This window comes from Adiantum capillus-veneris, chromosome 25, assembly GCF_014529385.1.
Source record: "Adiantum capillus-veneris isolate H3 chromosome 25, ASM1452938v2, whole genome shotgun sequence".
Taxonomy (NCBI): domain Eukaryota; kingdom Viridiplantae; phylum Streptophyta; class Polypodiopsida; order Polypodiales; family Pteridaceae; genus Adiantum; species Adiantum capillus-veneris.
This window is the reverse complement of record NC_140955.1, coordinates 109703196-109727198: the sequence shown is the minus strand read 5'-3', so window position 1 is coordinate 109727198 and position 24003 is coordinate 109703196.

Below are 24003 nucleotides of genomic sequence, written 5' to 3'. Positions count from 1 at the left end.
GGTTCAACACCTCCGCGCGTTTGGCATTGAAAAGGTTGAGGACATTGTGATTGTCCGGGGTATGAGGCCGCCCGCTTCTTGGCGGGTCCAAAAATGGACATTTTACATGCTCGTCCAAGCACTGCACGACACAGAGGATAAGCACCCTAGTGAATTGAGTGGACCTCTGCGAAACGCAGCCTATGTATTCACATCCGCTAACATCTTCAGGCAATTGGTTGGCGAGAGGCTCAATTATTGGCATGAATGTTCTAAAAAGGTGTTTTTCTACTCTAGACCATGTCAGAGACCTCGTTTCATTCTCTTTCTACTTTTCTCTCTCTAGAACAGTGTGCATGTGCCCAAGATTAGGAATCTCATTAGTCGGTTAGTCCTTGATTGTTTCTTCACTGAGGGTGTTATATGCACCTCCTCTTTCTTTGTCTCCTACTCCTTTGTACGAAGAAGTTTTTTTGGCTTGCTCAAGGTATTTGATTGAAGTAAAACAACGAGAGAGAGAGAGAGAGAGAGAGAGAGAGAGAGAGAGAGAGAGAGAGAGAGAGAGAGAGAGAGAGAGAGAGAGAGAGAGAGAGAGAGAGAGAGAGAGAGAGAGAGAGAGAGAGAGAGAGAGAGAGAGAGAGAGAGAGAGAGAGAGAGAGCATCAAGTGTGGAGCTTGAGACAGGAAAACCCAAATCATAAGCACTTGTGCATTCATGTGAACTTTCATTATATTGGCATGCTCGTCATTTAATTTTGCAGCACCGTCTAATTAAGCTCTTGACATAGCAACCAGTAATTGGCACTTTTGGGCTGTTGGGATTGAATTGTTGCTCTCATTTGTGTTGTGAGGAGCCACTTACTGTTGTTTGTGCATTGCAGAAGGAGGTGGCAACACCTGCAACATATCACAGTAGAGATGAAGCAGCTGTGTGGTACAATTACTATTTCATGCATAGCTGCTAGAGTAGCCCTTTTCATGAGGGGCTAGAAGCTCAGCTTAATCCTTATCACACCACATACTAACTCCTACACAACTCTCTCTCTCTCTCCCTCTCTCTCTCTCTCTCTCTGTGTCTCTCTCTCACCCCCACACACACACACATCTTCTCAAAGAGACACATGCACTCACAAAAACATACTCTTTTGCATGGTCTTCGGAGACATTGGGTGGTGGCAGTGGGACGAGGAAGGCCAGAGGAGATGTTTTGTGTGGTCCGGAAGGGCATTTGAGACGCCTACTCTCTCTCTCTCTCTCTCTCTCTCTCTCTCTCTCTCTCACACACACACACACACACACACACACACACACACACACACACACACAAAAGTCGTCACCTCTAGCTGCAACAAAAAAGTCTCTTGATAAGTCACGAGCCCCATCTAGGGAGTCATGTGCAATCCACATGAGGAATCTCTAAAATGACAAACATGGACTCTCTCTCTCTCTCTCTGTCTCTCTCTCTCTCTCTCTCTCTCTCTCTCTCTCACACACACCACACACACACACACACACACACACACACACACACACACACACACACACACACACACACACACACACACACACACACACACACATAGAGGTCCAAAAACTCCGAAAAACAATCCACGGCACCGTGGATTGTTTTGAGGTGTTTTGAAATCCCACCGAATCTCCTGAATTCTAAAGCAAAGGAGGTTCCAAATCTTGTTTACATGCATCGTCCCCCTTTGAGCAAAGAGGGCTCCGCCCTACAACATGTTCGGCCTCCACCATTATGATTGATTATCCTCGCTTAATTAACAAATCTTGCAAAGACCAAACAATGTCCATTCAAAAAACATGTTATTGACTCATGTTGATAGGTCTCTCTCTCTTGAGGATTTGCTTCACCAGGATTTGTAAGCGTACAATTATGAGACAACTAACAAAAGCACACCAAATGTCATACCTTTAGCACCACTAGGTAGCATCCATGGGTGTTAGGCATCATTAGCTCGCTTTCGCTTGTGTATCATTTCCATTTATCTCTCACAAGCTAGGGAAGGCAAAGCATGAAAGCTAGAGGGGAAAGGGTGGAGGCCAAAATCTTTAAAGAGGGTAGGCACAACGCAAGCTCTACCATCTCTCTCTCCCCCCCCCCCCCCAAGTTCTTCTCTGAATTGTGCTAAACATGTTCACCCTTGGCTATCATGGTTTATCCAAGTCATCATTTGGGTGAAGTTTGTGTGCAACCAGGCACATTATAATCCCCCTACCACTGACAACCTCTCATTGCTCAAAAATAGTCTTTGCATCATCAGTCCTTTGGCCATGGCTAAGGTGGAAGCTATCAACATGGCTACTTGCAATGATGCTCGCAAGGTCTGCCACCACCACATACGATGTCGGTGGTTATGAAGAATGTCATCCATGCAAATGTTCTATGAACGTGGGTTGGTAGAGTAACATGCAGTGGAGATCTTTAAAGGCAATTAAGATGGAGTTGCTATGTATGAGAATTGGCCATCAATTAAGGTGGGTGTCACACTTGAAAATTTTCCGGCCATGTCAAGGTGGGGGACCTGAACAAAAAGCAAAATTTTGCCTCCAACACATGTTAGAGAGGCAATGTAAACTCCTTGGACAAACGTGTGTTAGAGGCAATCTTAATCTCTCAACCAACCTCTCAAGGCTAGTGACTAGCCATAAAAGGCATCATAGGATGAAAATACTAATGCCTATATAGTGTGGACCATGTTTGTAGAACTGAGTGAGATTTCTACAATGGAAATTTCTTTGGTTGTGCTAACATGTTGATTTGTGCATTCCTTCTAACTCAAAATTCATTTTAGAGGGCTTCTATATTGTTCTTCTTAGGATGAGTTCTCTAAGAGACTCTATGTTTAATCAAGTTCAAAATGCTATTAGAGGTGGTAGGGCTACCTAAGCTCCTTGAGCTTTAAATGGATTACTTTGCTCGATTTTTTCTTTGCTTGAAAAATCTCGCTCGCTTTTTGGAATTTCCCTATGGTGAAAAATTGAGAGAAAATGGACAAACCATATGAGGGAAGAGTGTTACTATAGCATGGAAAATGCTAGGGACAAGTATGTACAACTTGTTCCAGTAGCACCTACTCCACTCAGACACGCTATGGGAAATGCACCAAGACCAGTAGGAGTTGCAAGACCACAACTTGTCTTCGGACAACAACCTCTACTGCTAGATGCTAGAATGCCTATAGACATGAGATATATGTAGATGATGGAAGCATCTAACGAAAAACGGCTAGTACCATCTATAATGTATTATAACAACCAAAGGGGGTACTTCCCTTCAAAGAGACAGAATGAGAGAAACACCTGGAGTGGTGAGGCCGGTACAACCTCCACCCCTTGCGTTTTGACCTGAAGAAAGAAGATATGAGATGGACGAAAGGACATTGCGATTCATTGCTAATAGAGGCTTAGCAAGGTCAAAGCCAGTTTACAACCAAGAGGAATTGTAAGAAGAAGCTCCTCAACCAGAGATAGACTGTCACAAAATCCATGGCAAACACTTGATCAAACAATGTCCTCATACGGAGATTGCAAAAGTAAATGCCTATTTTCTAGATTGTGGTGTCATTCACTTGATCCCCAATTGTCCAAAAAATCCAAACCAAGTCAGAAAGATCACAATAAATGTCTCAGGAATTGTTCAGCTACCCAGTAGCTCAAAAAATAACAACGTCCTACCAATTCAAGTAGTTACGAGAGCGCAAGCTCAAAAGGAAGCTACTGAGAACCCAGAGACAAAGAAAACAGAAACTGACACAAGTGAAGAGATAGGTGAGCCAAAGACCGACGCACCTTGTAATGGAAATGGACTTTGAACTTTGAGAGTAGCGGAATTAGAAAATTAGGTGAAGCACTTTTAAGAGATTACTTTGTGAGCATAACAGGTGAACTTAATTGATAGTAGCAACATAAACATGGTACTTAGTTAACTTGGCATGAACAATACTTTTGCAAGAGAGAGAGTTTATAGAACATGACAATAGTTGAGGACCGGATTCATATGGAGCCGGTCCCCCCTCCAATAGGCATTTGTATTATGGTTTCTCCCATCAAGAGAGACTTGGTACAATACAATCTTTGTGTTCCTTGTGACCTTGGTGATGCAATGAAGATGGAAAGCTTCTTGCATCACAAACATAACATAACATAAACTTGAAGAAAGCATTAACTATCCCAAGCCTTAGCCCCAAGGCCTCAAACACCTTCGAAGGTGGAGAGAGCTAGCAGGGAATGAGGATAGGAAAGAGGAAGAAGAAACATTCCATAGGAGAAAGAAGTAATTCCTCACTTATCATTACTCTTCTTGCTAGCATACATAATAGCATAGTAATGGAGATGGAGAAGATGGAAAGCTTAAGCATTGAAGCATGACTCTTGGTTGGATTTGCAATCCATAGCCAAGAGTGTTGGTGTAGGCTTTCACTCTCACAAGCTTGGAGAAGGAGGTGGTGTTCCTCAACTTTCACCAAGTGAGAATGGTGTCTCCAATGAGTATGTGTGATGGTGTATATCCCCCTAGCACCCCCCCTTTCTTGCTTTGAGCAAAAGTTCTACTTGCTACAAGCTCATTGGACCCCTCTCCCCTTAGCCAATCACATCCAGCATGCAATCAAGCATATGGGTAGTCTTTTGACAAGTGTCCTCCTTACCCCTTATAGAGAGAGAGAGGTTGAAAATATCTAGATATTTGTTAGGTGGAAGTGAAAGCTCATTGGACCCCTCTTTAGCCCAGCCAATAGCATTCAAGCACCCAGGTGGTTAAGCTTAGTGAGAGTCTGACATGTGTCCCATGTGCTCTTTTAGAATTCCCCTAACTTTGAGATTTTTATGCATAGGAAGTTTCTCAAGCAACTTCCTCATTAAGTGAGTAGGTTCTCTTTTTGACTCAAGCATCTTATCCCCCATGCATAGGAAGCTTCTCAAGCAACTTCCTCATTAAATGTGACAAGTACCTCAAGTACCTTAGTCATCAAGCATGACAAGCACCTTAGGTGGAGTTCCCACCTCAAGCACATCCCTAGCTTGCCTAAGTTTAGGTTGGGTTCCCACCTCAAGCACAACCCTAGCTTGCCTAAGTTTAGATCGGGTTCCCACCTCAAGCACAACCCTAGCTTGCCTAAGGTTCTCACCTCAAGCACAACCCTATCTTGCTTAAGGTCAAAAGGACTTTTAACACTAACCATTGGAGGTCTTTAATGAAGCTAACCCTAAGGTCATTTAAGCTTCATTAGTTAACCTTGCTCTTTGGCAGACCATCTCTCATTTGGGCCCCTTTACCATTGGCCCCGTGTTGAGATAGATCCGTAAGCACATGTCTATATTCTAACCCTTGTTCTCGTTTATTATGCCATACTAAATGATCAGTTTAATATGAGAAAATCATTTGGGTTGGTTAGATATTTGATATTTGATGACATTACCTCTCTCTTGAAATCATAGTCATCCTCGACTATGAGGTAAAAGAGATAAAGTCATAGCCATTAGTCAATTTGTCTTAGCGCGTAGAGGATCTCTTTTTACCCTACGACATCATTCCAAGATGGATGACTAATCCATTTGGTTTGGGAGACATAGCTGCCGCAAGTATGTCTGCTCTTTAGTCCATTTCATCCTCCCAAGTAGAGTGACAAATTCTACATGGTGTTTGAGAGACGTCGTCATCCCAAACATGATTCTTAATATGCATACTACTTAAATTTGTGCACAATAAAGAGAGAATTAGTCTTATAAGACAAAAAGATTAATCATTTGAAAGAAACATGTACATTTGGTTACTCTAATGTAGCATTGTAAGCGTTGACAAGGTTCATACTATCCTTAAGCTGGATTCCTTGCATCCATCTAGCATCTTCAAAAGGATAATTTTTGAACTTAATAAGATACCGTTGTCAGGAGTTTTTTGGAGCAAGGAATTGCGCATATGTACATATCCATGCATGGTGCATTGAATAAAAGATTGCCAATTTTCCAGAGCCAGGTGGTTACGTGGGGGCCACATGTGTACAGGTAGGACAGCATGTACATAGTGCATCGATTTTCATCGTTACTAGTACCAGTGTGTTTTTTCTATAATAAGAAGGATTTTGCAGCGCGTAAAACTTCTCAAGGAAGCTACTGGCGGGCCGACGACATGAGGTAAGCAGGTGCGTCAGATGACGTTCAGTGGCGTCAAGAGGTCGAATGGGGTCAATATTTACACGTGGAGAAGTATGGACACAACGTGGATGTTTTCTTGTGATAATTATGCAGAAAGGTCATCATGAGGACCAATTTTTGGGGCCACTTCACGTGGTGGCGGGATGCATTATTGGAAAAAGTCGAGTGCCAGGTGTGCGGATGGATGCAAAAAGGTGACAACTATGCACTGCGAGGTCAGTTTTTGGCCTGTTCGGGGTCCGTTTGAGGTCATCTAAAAGGCCAAGGGTGCCCAACTAATAAAGCTAAGTGTGGGAACTGAAAAAACTGAGAGAAGACCAGAAAAAACGTGGAGAAGAGAGGAGGAACTGAGACTTGGTCTGGAAGATAGTCATTTCTGAGACTTGACTATACGAGGTTTTCATAAGCCTTCGTGTGAGGGTCGATAGCGTGAGGTTTTATTGAGCTGGGGGATTCTCAAATGTGGAGATCTTTGTGGTGATACAGGTAGCTGGAGCACCCTTTTCGTGACCTTGCCATAGGCTATGTACTAGTGATTCCTACTTGATGCTCGGGTTCTATTGTTGGCAGTTTATGCATACATATACAGTCTATGTTTTGGGTTCACACTGCTCTACTTCTGGGGAAACTCTGCCAAAATTTTTCCAAGATATGATGGCTGGTTTTTTGGTCTTTTGAGCCATTTATGCTGTTATGCTGCTGAAATTTTGGAAAAATCAGAGGATTAGTGAAGTGTACTTTCTTGGAATCTACATGGATGGCTTTTAATGGATAATCACGACGGACCTCAGTTCACTCCTTTTCATTTAACTCAGAGAATCCAGATAAATGTTCATGTGTCCAGGAAGATTTTTTTCCAGCAGCACATAGTCTTTATGTTCGGGCCAAGAAGATTAAGAGAGATCCTGGAATGTCCTTTGCCTGTTGTAATTCCAATGATCAACTATGAAAACTCATTTGATGTGCATGTGTTTGTCCTTATATAAAGTTGAGTTCCATTGAAGTTTCTGGGGATTGGGTAGTCAAAAGTTTTGTGTTCTTGCACGTGTATTCGAAGGGGTTCTCAAAGCATCGTAACTTGGGTAGCTATGGCTTTCTCTTATCCGGAGTTTCATGGAAGAAGTGATGAAGATGTGGAAGACTTTTTGGAAAAGATGGAGGTTGCCTGCATTAGCAACCAGATTCAAGACCCTGCACAGATGTTACGTCTTCTCCAGATCTGTTTGAAGAGTGATGCACGAGTCTGGTCCAAAGCATTTGAAGAGGAGTTGCATGTGGCTGATCCATCTGTAAGATTGAGTTGGGACAGTCTAAGGCATGGATTAGAAGAGGAGTTTCTGAAGGTAGAAGATCCTGACAAAGTGTGGCAAGAAGTACAAGATTTGGTGCAAAAGGAAGGTGAGCCAGTAGATGCATACATACGTAAGTTCTCATTGGCATGGGAGCGAATGTGCAAGGCCTTAGCACCACAAGTACCCCCACCTGACATGATGAAGAAGGACAGGTTCTTGGCTGGTCTTTGGGAAAATATACATTGGAGAGTGGAGCTAAAGAAGCCTAGGACATATGAAGATGCACTAGAGGTATCAAGGAACAAAGAGTGGAAGTTGAGAAAAATGAGCCAGTTAGGGGTGGAGTCTTTGCCCATGAGGTCTGAATTTCATCATAGGGATTCTTTGCAAGGTCACATGCCAAGGGTTCATCATGAACCACTGGTTTCTGTTACTCCTCAGGCTATGCCAGCAGTCGTCACTACAGCAGTGCAAGATGATGGGCTAAGGCAAGACATGAGGCAAGTGGTAGATTTAATGAAGAATCTGAGTCTAAACATGCTAGGTCAAGTGGGAAATAATCGAGGTCGAGGGAGGTATGAAAATCAGACAGGAGGTGAAGAGAGACCTAGGAATGGTGCTGGACAAAGCAATGGTAGGTTCTGGAGGCAGACGCCCACATGTTATAATTGTGGAGAGTTGGGCCACATCAGCCCGCAATGCGATAAGCCACCAAGGATGGGGGGAGACATGTATCCATTGCCAAGACAGGTGCTAACTAGGTCCAATGATTATGGCATCGAAATTAAGGGAGATGAAGGAACCAGTGGATTAACCCAGGAGGAAAAGGGAAAGTCAAAAGTGCTAAGTGTAGTCACCTTGGAGAAGGCATCAAAACTAGAGGATACATTAGTGATGCCTATTGGGAAGAGGACTACAGAGGAAAAGGAAGGAAGAAGTGCCCCAGGTCCTAGTAAGAAGAAAGGAAAGAGCCATGATGGCGAGGATGTCAAGGCCAAGAGGAAAAGGAGGGCTCGTCGCAAGTTTCATGTTTCAGATTTTCCACTAGGGGATGGGCAATTAAGCTATGACTTGAAGAAGGATCTGACAAGCAGGAAGGCAGATGTTACTTTTGGGCAGCTTATAGAGATGGTGCCTAAGCTAAAGCGACAGTGGAAGAGGATGGGTAACCCAATGGAGAAAGAGCCATAGAGGGATTCAGTGAAGGTGTTGGCAATGGACGAGCTACCAGACATTTTCCCAATAGTAGATGTGTGGCACAAAAGAAAGAATCTGGGACAAGGTTATGTGGATGGTGGAGCCCAAATATGTGTCATAACACACTCATGCGTTGAGAAGATGGGTCTTACAGTGACTGGGGTGTCAGGCTTTCGGATCAGATTGGCAAATCATCAAAAAGTGAAATGTTTGGGTGTTGTAAAGAGCTTAGAAGTGGAAGCATATGATGCAAAGGCAGTGGTTGATTTTCATGTGATGCCATCAGGGTTGGGAGCATATCCTATTATACTGGGCAGACCATGGTTACGTGCAGTGGGAGCTGTTCAAGATTGGCGATGTGGTACAAATAGCCTCTATGGAAAGACAGGTGCCAAGAAGCTTTATAATATGGACACAAGAAAACGATTAGAAGAGCTTTATGAAGATGAAGATGAGTCTAGTGATGAAGACTATTCCACAGTGGCTGATGAGGACAGTGATAGTACTACCAGCAGTGATGAGGATGCTGATGTTGCTTTCCTTCTGATGGACAAAAGAATCCAGGAGTCTGGTTTAGTTGCATTTGCAAATGAGGTTGAAGATGAAAGTGAAGGGCCTTATGAAGTGATTGAAGGGCTAATGCAAACCAAGGTTGAGTTGTTAAAGAAGAAGGAATTGATGACACAAATGATCAGTGGAGACCTCTCAGCTATGGAGAAGGAAATATATTTGCACATGCTTGCTAGTTTTCCTGATTTGTTCATTACTTCATATGAAGAGATCAGAGGGTTCAAGGGTGAAGAGATGCATATAAAGCTGAAAGAAGGTGCTAAGCCAGTGCGACAAAGGTTAAGAAGGATGGGTCAAGAGCAAATGGCAGCCTTGCGGGAAGAGGTGGACAAGTTATTGAAGGCAGGGTTCATAGTCCCTGTGGAGACCACAAAATGGGTGAGTCCAGTAGTAGTCAGTCCAAAGAAGGATGGGAAGTGGAGGATTTTTGTAGATTTTAAACCCTTAAACGCAGCCACTAAGAAGAACCCATATCCTCTTCCATTCATCGATCAGATCTTGGATTCAATGGCAGGTTATGAGAGGTACAATGTGTGATGGTTTTTCAGGCTATTTTCAATTGAAGATTGCTCTTAGAGACCGCACAAAGACAACTTTTATTATGCCATGGGGCTGCTATTGCTACACGGTATTTCCATTTGGGTTGTCAAATGGACCATCTTTCTATAAAGAGAGAGAAAATTGAGTATTGGCACCATTCATTGGTAGTTGTGTTAAAGCTTTTATGGATGACTTCTGTGTCTACAGCAGCAGGGCTGAACACCATGAGAAGCTACAGATGGTATTGGCTCGATATGATGAATGTGGAGGACAACTAAATCCAAAGAAATGTCATCTAGCACAGCCAAGGGTGAAGTTATTGGGCCATATGGTGTCAGAAAATGGCATTGAGGCTGATCCAGACAAGGTTAAGTCTATTATTCTTCTTCCATCACCTATGAGTACAAAGCAATTGGCAACCTTTATACACAAAGTGAAGTATATGGCACGATTTATTCCATTGTCTTCACAGATCCTTTATCCATTACAACAAGTGGCAAAGCATGACCTATTGCAATGGGATGACAAGTGTGAAGAAGTGTTTCAAGAGGTGTTAGGGAGGTTGTCAGCCATGTAGGCTCTTGATTGGGAGAAAGTGTTTTATGTAAATCCATCAGTAGGGGATGATGCCATTGGAGCCATGCTATTGCAAAAGGGGAAGGGCAGCCATTATATGAGGCCAGTGTATTGTGCAAGTCGAGTAAAGTTGGTAGCTGAAAGAAAATTCTCGGAAGTAGAGCTAGTGATGGCCAGTGTGATATTTGCTTGTCGACGATTTCACCATTACTTGCTACCACGACCTTTTTTTTTCTTGACGAGTTATGCCTTTTTGCTGCAGTTAATTAATGGCACTAACATGTCAAATGTGGTGAAGAAATGGGTAATTGAGCTGCAAGAGTTTGAGTTCTCTTTTCTAGTGGAAGATAGTACAAGGGCTACCCTAGCTGATTTGTTGACTTACAAGGAGAATCCCCTTCTTGTTAAGGAAGAGGTGGTGAGAAAGGTAGTTGAAGAAGTGCCACAGATCAGCAATGCATATGTTTTGTTCTTTGATGGCTCATACAGAAAAATCCATGATGCAGCTTCAGGGGGTATAGCACTTTATGATCCAGAGGGGAAGCTAGTATGCAAGAGAGGGTTCAAATTGGATGCTCATAGTAACAATGAGGCTGAATATGCTATGTTGGAAGCCGGATTACACATTTGTTTGAAGCATGGGATTAGAAGGTTGAGCATAAAAGGTGATGCCTTGTTAGTGGTGAAGCAAGTGTTGGGTGTGTGGAAGAGCAAGAACACCTCATTGAAGGAAATGTGTTTCAGAATTAAAGGCCTGTTAAAAAAGTTCGAAGCATGGAGCATCAGACATATTGAACGTGCTCTAAATGGAGAGGCACATGAAGTAGCTCAAAGCATGATTGGGTAGCTATTTGTGTTGAGGACCACTTTACCTCTTTATCATGGCCGGGAAAGTTTGGCTCAAGAAGAGGAGTTTTTGCTAACAGGAATCATTCCAAAGGAGATTCAGAAGTCTAAGAAGTATGGTTTTGTGCGTAGAGCATATAAGTACAAATTGATTGGTGATGTCTTATACATGAAAGGGGCTGATCTTGTGTTGAGACATGTACCTTGGCGGGAGGAGCTTTACAGAGTGTTGGAAGAGAATCATGAAGGCGCATGTGGCGGCCATTTTGCTCTAAAGATCACCTTGCATAAGATTTTGCAAGAGGAGTATGTATGGCCTAGTTTGTAAAAGGATGTTCACCATTGGTGTAGGTCTTGCAATAGGTGTTAAGCATTTGGGAAGAGAGTGTTGAAGCCAGAGCTACGAAAAACCATTATGGCGTTTGATGTGTTTGAAAAGTGGGGGATTGATGCAATAGGCCCGTTACCTATCACAAGCAGGGGCAAAAGCTATATTTTGACTGCAGTGGACTATCTCTCTAGATGGGCAGAGGCTATAGCAGTAAAACAGATCACTGCAAAGGATGTGGCAAAATTTGTGTATGATGAAATATGTTGCAAGTTTGGGGTCCACTTGAGCTACTTTCAGATAAGGGGCCAGGATTTCGAGCTAAACTGCTGGACTTTTTATGTGCAAAGATGAAGATTAGGCACCAACATACCACTCCTTATTACCCGCAGTGTAATGGATTAAATGAAAAATTCAATGGTGAGTTGGTGCAAGTCCTTTCAAAAGTGACAGAGCACCAAGGAAAGAATTGGGACTTGGAATTGCCTAGTGTATTATGGGCTTACCGTACTTCAGTGAAGACAGGTACAGGGTTTACTCCATTTCATTTGGTGTATGGAAAGGAAGCACTATTGCCTGTGGAAGTAGAGTTGCCTGCGGTCAAGATGCTAGAGAAGTTACTTGGGCTGCCTAGTGATGCATTCAAAGAGAGGCTCTTACAGTTACAAGAGGTTCAACTGGATAGGATGAGTGCATTGGAACATTATGGGCAGATGCAGGATAAGGCTTTGGCAAAGATAAATGAAAAGGTCAAAAGTAAGGGTATCAAGAAGCATGACTTGGTTTTGCGTTACAACAGTAAGCTGGACAACACCTTCTAAAAGAAGTTTCAAATTAAGTGGGAAGGCCCTTTCAAGGTAGTGGAGTGTTTTCCAAATGGTACATATCAACTGGCTAACTTGGATGGGATTCTACATAAGTCAAGGGTGAATGGATTGCGTCTTAAATTATATCACGCCAGGTTAATGATGGTGGAGCAAGATGAGCTGTCTGTGGAGCAAGTGATGTTGGTGAGGGATGAGGAGACTTGTGATGCGGAGAGTCTCATATCTCTTTTTGCTGCTGCTGATCATGAATGATCTAGCAGGCTAGGGGATGGGAAAATCATGTCAGGAGTTTTTTGGATCAAGGGATTGCACATATGTACATATCCATGCATGGTGCATCGAATAAAAGATTTCCCATTTTCCAGAGCCAGGTGGTTACGTGGGGCCCACATGTGTACATGTAGGACAACATGTACATAGTGCATCGATTTTCATCGTTACTAGTACTAGTGTGTTTTTTCTATAATAAGAAGGAGTTTGCAGCGCGTAAAACTTCTCAAGGAAGCTATCGGCGGGCTGACGACATGAGGTAAGCAAGTGCGTTAGATGACGTTCAGTGGCGTCAGGAGGTCGAATGGGGTCAATATTTACACGTGGAGAAGTACAGACACAACGTGGATGTTTTCTTGTGACAATTATGTAGAAAGGTCATCATGAGGACCACTTTTTGGGGCCACTTCACGTGGTGGCAGGATGCATTATTGAAAAAAGTCGAGTGCCAGGTGTGCGGATGGATGCAAAAAGGTGACAACTATGCACTGCGAGGTCAGTTTTTGGCCTGTTCGGGGTCTGTTTGAGGTCATCTAAAAGGCCAAGGGTGCCCAACTAATAAAGCTAAGTTTGGGAACTGAAAAAAATGAGAGAAAACCAGAAAAAACGTGGAGAAGAGAGGAGGAACAGCCGCAATTGTGTTTTTGCTCATTTTGGAGCATTTTTTGGCCCTAAACTGCTCATTCGAGGTCGGATTTGAGCGCTGTGACATTGTAGAGTGGGGTTTTTGGCCGTTCCGGATGCAATGGCGCTGTCCATTTTTCTAAATTCCTCACATATTTTCTGCTATTTTTCTGTGTAATCTTCTCCGGTGAGTGAAGCCTCTGCTTAACTTTGTGGTTGTATCTGGTGTATTTTCTCAATACTGTGTAGCCTATTTGTCCCATTGGTGTTGGGCTGAGCTTCATTGAGTCTAAACAACAGAAATTTCCCTCCTTTGAGCTGAATTGAGAGTGTGTGTGTGAGTGTGTGTATGTGAGTGGGCAAGTGGGAAATCTCTCTCTTCCCGCTCCTTGTGTGTGTTTCCTGTCTCGGCCAGGCGGTTGTGTAAGCCGAGTGGTGCCCCATAGTGTGTGTGCGTGTCTTCCCAAGAGTGTGTGTCGGGTTTTTATAGAGGCGTTCTGTGTGTTTCCATCCCGCTCACACCATCAGATAATCTTACCATGTCGTAGTACCTTGTCTTCATGCCGAAGAATAGCTTCGGGTTGTAGTACCTCTTGTTGATCTTTGAATTCGGGAGGGTCTTCAATAATTGGTTCATTTGGAGGTTCTCCTTTGTAGGGCTTGAGTAGGCTCACATGAAAAGCATTGTATATGAGCCAATGGTTAGGTAACTTGAGTTGATAAGCTACCTCATTGATTGGCTTCAAAATTTGAAAAGGACCATAGTATCTTTTTGCTAGTTTAGCATAATAATTTTGATGGCCCATAGGGTTTTTGCCTGTCATTTTCCTCAATCGAGCCTTAGGAAACTTAAGTAAGACCCAATCATTTTCTTTGAACGTTAAGGCCCTTCTGTGCTTGTGAGCAGCATCTTTTTGCCTTAGTTGCGAGATGGATATAGCCTCCTTAATCTTTTGAAAAGATGTTTGCAGGTCACAGCTATACTCATTGGTAGCGAAGATCTTCCCATGTACTTTGAGTAGCAAGGGACTTTTAGGTCTTCCTTCTATGATTTCAAAAGCTGCTTTTCCCGTAGAAGTATGGATAGTATTATTATACGCATACCCTACAAGAGGTAAGTACTCTTCCCATTGGGAGCGTTGATCTACTTCTGTGACATAGGTCTTTAGTAGATCACGAATCGTAAGATTGGCTATCTCACTTTGGCCATCCGTTTGTGCGTGATATGCCAAAGAGAAATTCAATCTTGTACCTAGATTTTCAAAGAGACCTTTCTAGAAATTATTGGTCATTCTAGGATCTCTATCTGACACGATGGACGTTGGCAAATTATGGTGTTTGAAAATCTGTGATATGAAGAGAGTTGCCATTTGGTGTGCCTTAATAGTCTTCTTGACAGGGATAAAGTGTGCTTGCTTGCTAAACCTGTCGACTATTGTCCATATTCCCGTATTCCCATGGATAGATTTTGGTAATCCAAAGATAAAATCCATGGATATACTCTCCCATGGGGAATTAGGAATTGGCAATGGCTGGAGTAATCCGGGTTGCTTCCCTCTATCATACTTGGTCTTTTGGCATACTACACATTTTGAAACATACTCTTGTATGTCCACTTTCATGGTAGGCCAATAAAAGTACGTCTCTACTCCTTGAAGAGTAGGTTGAATGCCTCTATGCCCCGCATAGGGAGGAGCGTGGGATTCATACATGACTTTCTCACAATGGGAGTGGGTAACACATAGCCTATTGCCATGGAAAAGATAACCATCCTGCAAGGTGAATGGTTCCTCTTTCTTTCCCAAAGCAAGGGTTGACATTATGTCTAAAATCAGGGTCAGTAGCATACTCATCTATCATAGAAGATAGATCATTGTGAGTTGCTATTGACACAACATTAACTTTTTGTCGTCACGAAAGTGCATCAGCCACTTGATTGTGCTTACTAGTAATGTGAGCAATGTGGAAATTAAATTGTGAAAGGAAATTTTCCCACCTCATTTGTTTGTCGGAAAGCTTTGTTTGCGTCATGAAGTACTTGAGACTTTGATGGTCTGTTCGTAAGATGAATGGAGTCCCCAATAGATAGTGCTTCCATGTGTCTAGGGCATGTAGAAGAGCTAACAACTCTTTCTCATAAATGCCTAAGACCCGTTCATCCGTGTTGAGCCTTCGGCTCTCATAGGCTATGGCATGCCCTTCTTGAATCAAGACTGCTCCAAGGCAATCACCACAAGCATCACATTGGACCTCAAATGGCTTTGAGAGATCCGGAAGCATAAGGACTGGTTGGGAGATAAGCTTCTCTTTGAGCTTGTCAAAAGCACTTTGCTCCTTAGTAGTCCATGAATACTTAACGTTTTTCTTTGTTAAGTCATGTAATGGTCCTGCTATTTGAGAGAATTTTGCTATGAAGCGTCTAGTAGTATGCACACATACCAATAAAGCTTCTTAGCTCATGTAGATTCCTTGAATTAGGCCATGCTTTTATTACCTCCAACTTTGATAGATCCATACGGATACCATCTCAAGAGATAATATGACCTAAGTATTGAATCTCTTGAAGGAAAAACTCACTTTTCTTTTGATTGAGAAAAAGCTTATTCTCCCTTAATGCTTGAAAAGTCACTTGGAGATGTTGCTTGTGTTCCTCCAACGAATTGGAGTAGATGATGATATCATCAAAGAACAGTCATGTGAATTTGCGGTAGGGTCTAAAAATTTTCTCCATTAATTGATTGAATGTAGCTCGTGCATTAGTCAAGCCAAAAGGCATGACTAGATATTCATAAAGGCCAAACGTTGTACCAAATGCAGGCTTTAGGATATCTTCATTCACTATCCTTATTTGATGGTAGCCACTTTTCAGGTCAATCCTATTGAAGTAGGCAGATCCTTGTAGCTTATCAAACAGATCTTCTACCTGGAGTACGGGAAATCTATTTTTGATAGTGATATGATTTAGTGCACGATAGACCACACACATGCGGTATGTACCATCTTTCTTTTCCACTAAAAGGACTGGAGAGCAAAAGGGAGAGGAGCTAGGCCTCACCATTCCTTTGTCTACCAATTCTTGTACTTGCCTCATGATCTCCTCTTGTTGAGCTTGTGAAACTTGATAGGGAGGTTTGTTAGGCGGTGAGCTTCTTGATAGGAGCTCAATTCGATGGTCATCATCCCCTTGTTTTGGAGGTAAGTCCATAGGGATATCATCAATGAACACATCTTGGAATCCTTTTAGAAAGTTAGACAAGTCTAAATTTTCTTGATTCCTACCATTCACCTTTGATGAAACATTAGGATCTTTTTGGGATTCTACCAAACAAGGAACGAATAGAGTTATGGCCCAAATACAAATTACAATGGTAGCTAGTGGGGGCCATTGTAGACACAACCCCTTGATACACCGACTCCCCAGCCCCCCTTTTACCTACCTTCGTCCTTTTATCCTCTGTCGAGATAACCGCTTCCAACTGACCACGGTTGTTGGTTAGCTCGCTTGAGTTACCACAACATTCTTCCCTCTTTTTTTTGAATCGGCTCCTTAGATTCAGGTTGCTTTAGCTTTTGGATTGGGTGCTCACTGTCCTGCATCTCAGCTCAATCTGGGTTGGGTCCTTGTTGTGTTGCCCCTTAGCTTCAGTCTATCCATGGGTGTTGGTTGGTTGGCCGCTTTTTTGCCCCTCAACTTCACATAGATTTCGCATTTGGGTTGGATACCTGCTGACCTACCCTCCCCATTTGACCGTGGCTTTTGTCTTCCTTTTCTCATCCTCTATCTCTTGATCGTATTGGTACTTGGATATTATCCTCATTAACTCATGTTCATGCTCAGGATGAAACCCTCTTGGTCATATGGATCTCCTTTTTCACTCTCCACCCTTTGCTTGAATTTGATAGTTGATTTGCTTGGCTACATGGATGCACTGTTCTCGGACTTTTAGCTTTTCAAATAGGTGGAGCTTTTGACTTCTGTTTCTACTCCTCACCTTGTATTCCACTATGGTTGGATTTGTCCTTAACCTGGCTTTGGTGATCTGGGTGCACTGGTAGGATGTTGCGAGCCATGTGTCGTGGGATAGTCGATTGCTTTGCATCCTTACCTTCAGTAGTCTTTCAGCCAGTCACTACACATCTGCTCCATGTCAACTGTTTCCTACTTGTCAAGTGGTAGCATTTGTGCTACCGTGTGGAATTGGAATAGTTTGTTGCACAATTTTACCAATTTGTTTTGATGTTGAGCCCATGCACCATGTCTTTGAATATGTCCCCTCCTCAACTAGTCTGCAACATTTGATCCATGGCTTTTTAGGTTCCATTTGATCCCTCCACTTAGTGAGCTCTTATACTAGTGCTACATATTCTTCAACATCTGTTGGCTGTGTTATTCTTTGATAAAGAATTGGGTTGAACCTAGGTAGAGCCTCTGGAGGTGGTGCTATGATGTATAGTAGCTCTAGGCTGTCTGAGAGATTTTCTATGCAAGTGTCTAGAAAATGCACTTCTCCTTGATCAGTTGATACCATGCTCTCAAGATGGTTATGATTTTGATTAGGCAGGCTTTCGATAGCTTTGGGCTGCCTGCCTTTGGTGGTATCTTGATATGCTCGAGCTCTTTTTCCAATCCAACATTCGGATCCTGACTTGCATTTGGATAACTTGAATGTCCCATCGGTAGTCCTCTATACATTCGTACTTGCACATGGCCCCTTGTAGGAACTCCTTGTATTTCCATGCTTTGCAAGCCCATTTCTTCTGTCAGCACCACTTCAGGGGGATTTCCAAATACTTGGATGGGCTTCCTTCGAATGACGAGTTGTTTTCCTTGATTGTTCAGAACCTTCTGGATCCCCTCTCGAGATCTTCCCATTTTTTCGGTTCCTCATCTACATCCACCTCTTTTGTTTTTTGGTTCACAACCCCTTCCTAATCGTCTTCATCATCGTCGTCATCATCTTTGTCAGGGTTTGTTTGGCTCTGGTAGTCATCCTCATCCTGATCCTGATAATCATTTTCCTCCTCATTCTCCTTGCGATCCTCTTCCTCCTTAGACTACTTGGGGGGTGACTCAATTGCCCGCCTATTCACTTGTTGTAGGAGCTCTTGGTTGTGCTGTCTTATCAGCTCCATGGCACTTTCCACATGAGAGACCACAATTAGCCACCATTCACTTAGATTTCTTCTTTAGGCAGAGCTTTCATGCTTTCCATTACTTGGAGTAGTACCGCTAGATTGAAATGTTCCATACATTTTTTTGCAGCCAAACATCGGGGTTTGAAGCCAACATATAGACAATGGCAAGTAAATGTACTATTCTACGTCCTGAAATCTATGCAAATGTCTTGCTCGATAAGTCGTTTGTCATGGCAATATAGCTTACTATGAGCAAAGTCAGAAAAACCCTAACATGAGAGAGAGAGAGAGAGAGAGAGAGAGAGAGAGAGAGAGAGAGAGAGAGAGAGAGAGAGAGAGAGAGAGAGAGAGAGAGAGAGAGAGAGAGAGAGAGAGAGAGAGAGAGAGAGAGAGAGAGAGAGAGAGAGAGAGAGAGAGAGAGAGAGAGAGAGAGAGAGAGAGAGATTGAAATCTTGCCATGGAAATTGAAATCCACTTGTATGCCTTGCATACCACTAATTGATATCGTAATAGCTAGGTCACACATGACCAATATGACTATTTGAGGAGCATATAGATCACCATCATGTGGTTTTGGATGGTTAAAATCAACCAAGATATAAAAACAAAGATACACATATCGACACAAAACTCATTTGATCCTACTTAACAATAAAAAATAGCCGGCATGAGCATGCTTACCAAATGAATGGAAATATGTTGTCATTTTCAATCTAGAAACATTACAAACATTAGATCCATGAATCCCTGTATGCATGCATTGGTAAGAAGGATATTCCCCTTATGACCTCGCAACCCTTCAGATTTGAGTAGCCAATAATGTGCTCATGCACATGCAAGTGCACACTATGTGAGTGTCATGATGAAATAAACATTGAGCTTGGTATAAACCTTCACGCAATAACTACGGAGTATTTACCCTCACAAGCCATGTTGTACCATCTGATAGAGGTAACAATCAAGGATAATTGTATTGTACCATCCCATAGAGGTAACAATACAGTTATCCTTGGAAAGGACACGACATTTATGCCTATCACTAGATAACAAGATATAATTAGGAAGTACAAGTTGTACTATCGTTCGAGCATACCAAGCGTGATTCATAAAATTTATCAAAAAAGTGAAAAAACAACCTTATTTGTGAAATGAATTTGGTAGTCCATACCTCCAAAACTATGTCAAACAAGTAATACCTTGACAAATTCCACTTGCATGGAACTAACTTATACAAACTTTTAGTCCCATACTGATAAAAATGCATAAACCATGCAGTTTAAGTAAAAAATGTAACCATACTTGGTAGCAATCCATGGTGTACCATGTAGCTTTCACATTTGCTATTGCTAGTACATCCCTATAATTGAAGTGTCACTCTAAACTTCTTGGATGCATTGATACAACCAAGAACCATCATGAGGATTTGATGTCTAGAATGCTAGAGTATCATAGTCCAAGATTAACTTGCGATATGTCTTAACATGTGTATAGTGATCAACTAGCCAAACATTGGAGTTGGAAGCCAACATAACAACAATCGCAAGTAACTATACTTTTCTAGGTCCAAAAATCTTTGAAAATATCTTATTCGGTAAGATGTTATTCATTGAAATATAGCTTACTATGAGTGAAATCAAAAAATCCCTAACATGGCAGAGGGATACAAGAAGAGAGAGAGAGAGAGAGAGAGAGAGAGAGAGAGAGAGAGAGAGAGAGAGAGAGAGAGAGAGAGAGAGAGAGAGAGAGAGAGAGAGAGAGAGAGAGAGAGAGAGAGAGAGAGAGAGAGAGAGAGAGAGAGAGAGAGAGAGAGAGAGAGACTGATAACCAGCTATGCAAGCGATTTTGATTGTTGTTGTTTTGAAGAAAAAAGGAATCACGTATGCAAAGTGACCACTTTTGAAAATTGTCCCATCAAAAATTGGTTAAATTCATTAACTAAAATCGACTCACCGTTTTCCTTACTCAAGAGTGCACTTACATTCTATAAATAGTTTTTGAAAGACAACATCATGGACAATCACAGATGGAGGAAGAAGGTGACACTCAAGTTTTCTATGATGTGACCAAGAAGGTGAAGGCATGACAAAGGTCCTCACTGCTAAACTCTAAATTAGGGCCTAGAAGACATGTTAACAGTGTCATCACCCATGACACATTTATCTGTAACCTAAAGATGTGCCTACTAACCCTCTATAATTAATGCTTGGAAGAAATATGACAGTATTGCTAAATGAAACCAGCACATGGAGGTAAGAACAACGGATGATGATAGGTGGAGGGAGAGGAAGTTGGTTGCTTAATCCACACTGCACAACAGAGGCGGCTAATGTATGTTGCATAAGGCAACGGGGCTAGCCACATTGCAAAATGTAGCTTTTTGCAGACTACCAATTTTCCTTGCATGGAGGCAACCAAGATTCATGTGAGAAACTATGGAAAAATTGATACAGTTACAAATTCTCAAGCACAATTCTATTGTGCTTGGCGTGTCTCATTGCATGACCACAACCCCGGGGAGGTCACCTAATAAAAATGTAACCTATCACGTGAGTTCAACAGAAGGGTATTTAAAGTTCTTGAAACTTACAGAAACATATATATAGAAGGACATTATTTTTTCAAATTTTTGAAAAAAACTTACAGATCTTAAAAGAAAAGGGTACATTATATTCTTAACAAAACTCACAGATAAGGGGTTTTACAAACATGTCTTGAACGCACGTGATATGGTAGTTTTACACATAGTGAACCCCGCGAGACCACAACTGAGGCACAATTATCTAGTGAAACAATAGCTTTCTAACCTCTTGCGTTGGACATCACAGAAAAGGCAAAGGCATGTGTTTATATAAAGTAAGCTTCATTAAGCCATTATTACAAGCAACAACAAAAAAAAGATACACTTCACTGAGGTCCTACTTGACGGTAAAAAATAACCCACATAAGCATGGTTACCAGTTGAATGGAAATTTGTTCTCTCAACTTTTCATCTTCAATCGGCAATATTACAAACTTTAGATCCATGGATCCATCCATGCATGGATTGATAAGAAGGATATTTCCCATTTGACCTTGCAATCCTTTAGATTTGAGTATCCAATAACATGCTCTTTCACATGTGGAAGTGCACACTTTGTACTTGTTATCATGATGTAATGAGCATTGAACTTGGTATAAACCTTGACAAAGTAACTCCAGAGTATATACTCTCACAAATCATATTGTACCATCTCATAGAGGTAGCAATACGATTATCCTTAGAAAGGACACAACACTTATGCCTTTTCGTAGATAATAAGATCTAATATGGAAGCACACGTTGCACTACCATTACAACATACCATGCGTACTTCATAAAATTACTTCGAAAAAGTGAAAAAGAAGCACTTATTTGAAACAATTTTGGCGTTCATACCACCAAAAATGCATCAAACAAGGAATACCTTGACAAATTCCACTTGCATGGAACTACCTTATACAAAGTTATAGCCCCATACTAAAACGAATGCATAAACAATGGAGTTCAAGTAAACAATGTAACTATGCGTGGCAATAATCCATGGTGTACCATGTAGCCTTCACATTCATTGCTGCTAGTACATCCCTATAATTAAAGTGTCACTCTACATTTCTTGGATGCGTTGATACAATCAATAACCATCATGGGGATTTTATGTCTAGAATCCTAGACTACCATAGCCAAGATTAACTTGCCGGATGTATTCACATGTCTATAGTGATCCAGTAGAACAAGCATCGGGGCTTGAAGCCAACATAATGACAATCCATGGGGGATTCACTAGTAGTAATAGGGGGACGCCACCTGCGTGCAACAAAATTTCCTTTTTAACCCCTACATACGGGACCCTCCTATGTAAAATCTATCCATTTGTCCTTAGAAAACCCCCCTATTGTACACTCACGTGATACCATATGGTAACCCTTAGTGAATACCCCGTGCGACAATCGCAAGTAATTGTACTCTTCTACGTCCAAAATTCTATGAAAATATCTTAGTTGATAAGATGTTATTTACTAAAATATAGATTACATAAGCAAGAAAACTTACAATTGAGAAGAGCTCTTAGCAAACCCGAGTGGCATAGCACCCACAGAAGATCGCAGTTCCAAATGCACAAACAATGAAGTGATCAGTGACTTAAAGAAAGTGTATTCCCAAGTGCCACCCAACAACTGGGTAATGCAAATGGATAAGTGGCATACACATAGAAGACATCCTATACTAGCAGAGAAGGAATTTTCAGGGATACATGGCACATAGATGCTATCAAGAGGATGAGCACACCAATTTGGTGGAAAGAGTATGGTGGGGAAAAAGAAGAGCTTCAATACGTGGCAGTGAGACTCTTGTATGTCGCCATCTCAAGTTGCAGCTATGAAAGGAACACAGGGGCTTGACAAATTCCACTTGCATTGCACTCACTTACTCAACCTTTTAGTCCCATACCGTCAAAAATGCATAAACCAACGTCTTCAAGTAAGCAATGTAACCAAGCTTGGCAGTAATCCATGGTGTACCATGTAGCTTTTACATTTGCTAAATGTGTCATTCTACACTTCTTGGATGTGTTGATACAACCAAGAACCATCATGGGGATTTGATATCTAGAATCCTTGACAACCATAGTCCAAGATTAACTTGCTATATTTCTCAACATATGTATAGTGATCAAGTAGCCAAACATCGGTGTTCGAAGCAATATACGTCTTGAAGTATGTGAAAATATCTTACTTTATAAGACGTTAGTCACTGCAATATAGCTTTCTATTAGCAAAGTGAGAAAAAACCCTAACATGGTAGAGAGAGAGAGAGAGAGAGAGAGAGAGAGAGAGAGAGAGAGAGAGAGAGAGAGAGAGAGAGAGATAGATAGATAGATAGATAGATAGATTGCATTATCGTCCACGGAGGTCAAATATGACCTATGGGACCAGAAACAAAATCGTACAATGAGAGAGAGAGAGAGAGAGAGAGAGAGAGAGAGAGAGAGAGAGAGAGAGAGAGAGAGAGAGAGAGAGAGAGAGAGAGAGATTTTGTACTTACCAATCCACATAAATCCTGGTATGGAAACTGAAATCCACTTGTATGCCTTGCATATCACTAATCGATATCCCAATAGTTAGGTCACAACAGACCAACATGACTATTTGAGGAGCATATAAATCACCATCGTCTTGTCTTGGATGGTTAAAATCAACCAAGATATACAAAAAAAGATACATATATAAACACAAGTCCATTGAGGTCTTACTTGACATATTCTACCATCTCATAGAGGTAACAATATGGTTATCCTTAGAAAAGAGACAACACTTATGCCTTTCATTAGAGAGTCATTAGATAACAAGACCTAATATGGAAGCACAAGTTGCACTACTGTTAGAGCATGCCATGCATGCTTCATGACACTGCTTGGAAAAAGTGATAAACATGCACTTATTTGAAACAAATTTGGCATCCCAATACCACCAAAACTGTGTCAAACAAGTAAATAGTGCTCGAAAGAAAGCACGATGAGAAAACACACATGGATGAAGAAGAAGTCAACACTCAAGGTTTCTATGATTCCACTAGGAAGGTGGAAGCATGAAAGTCCCCACCGTTGAGCTCTAAATTAAGTCCT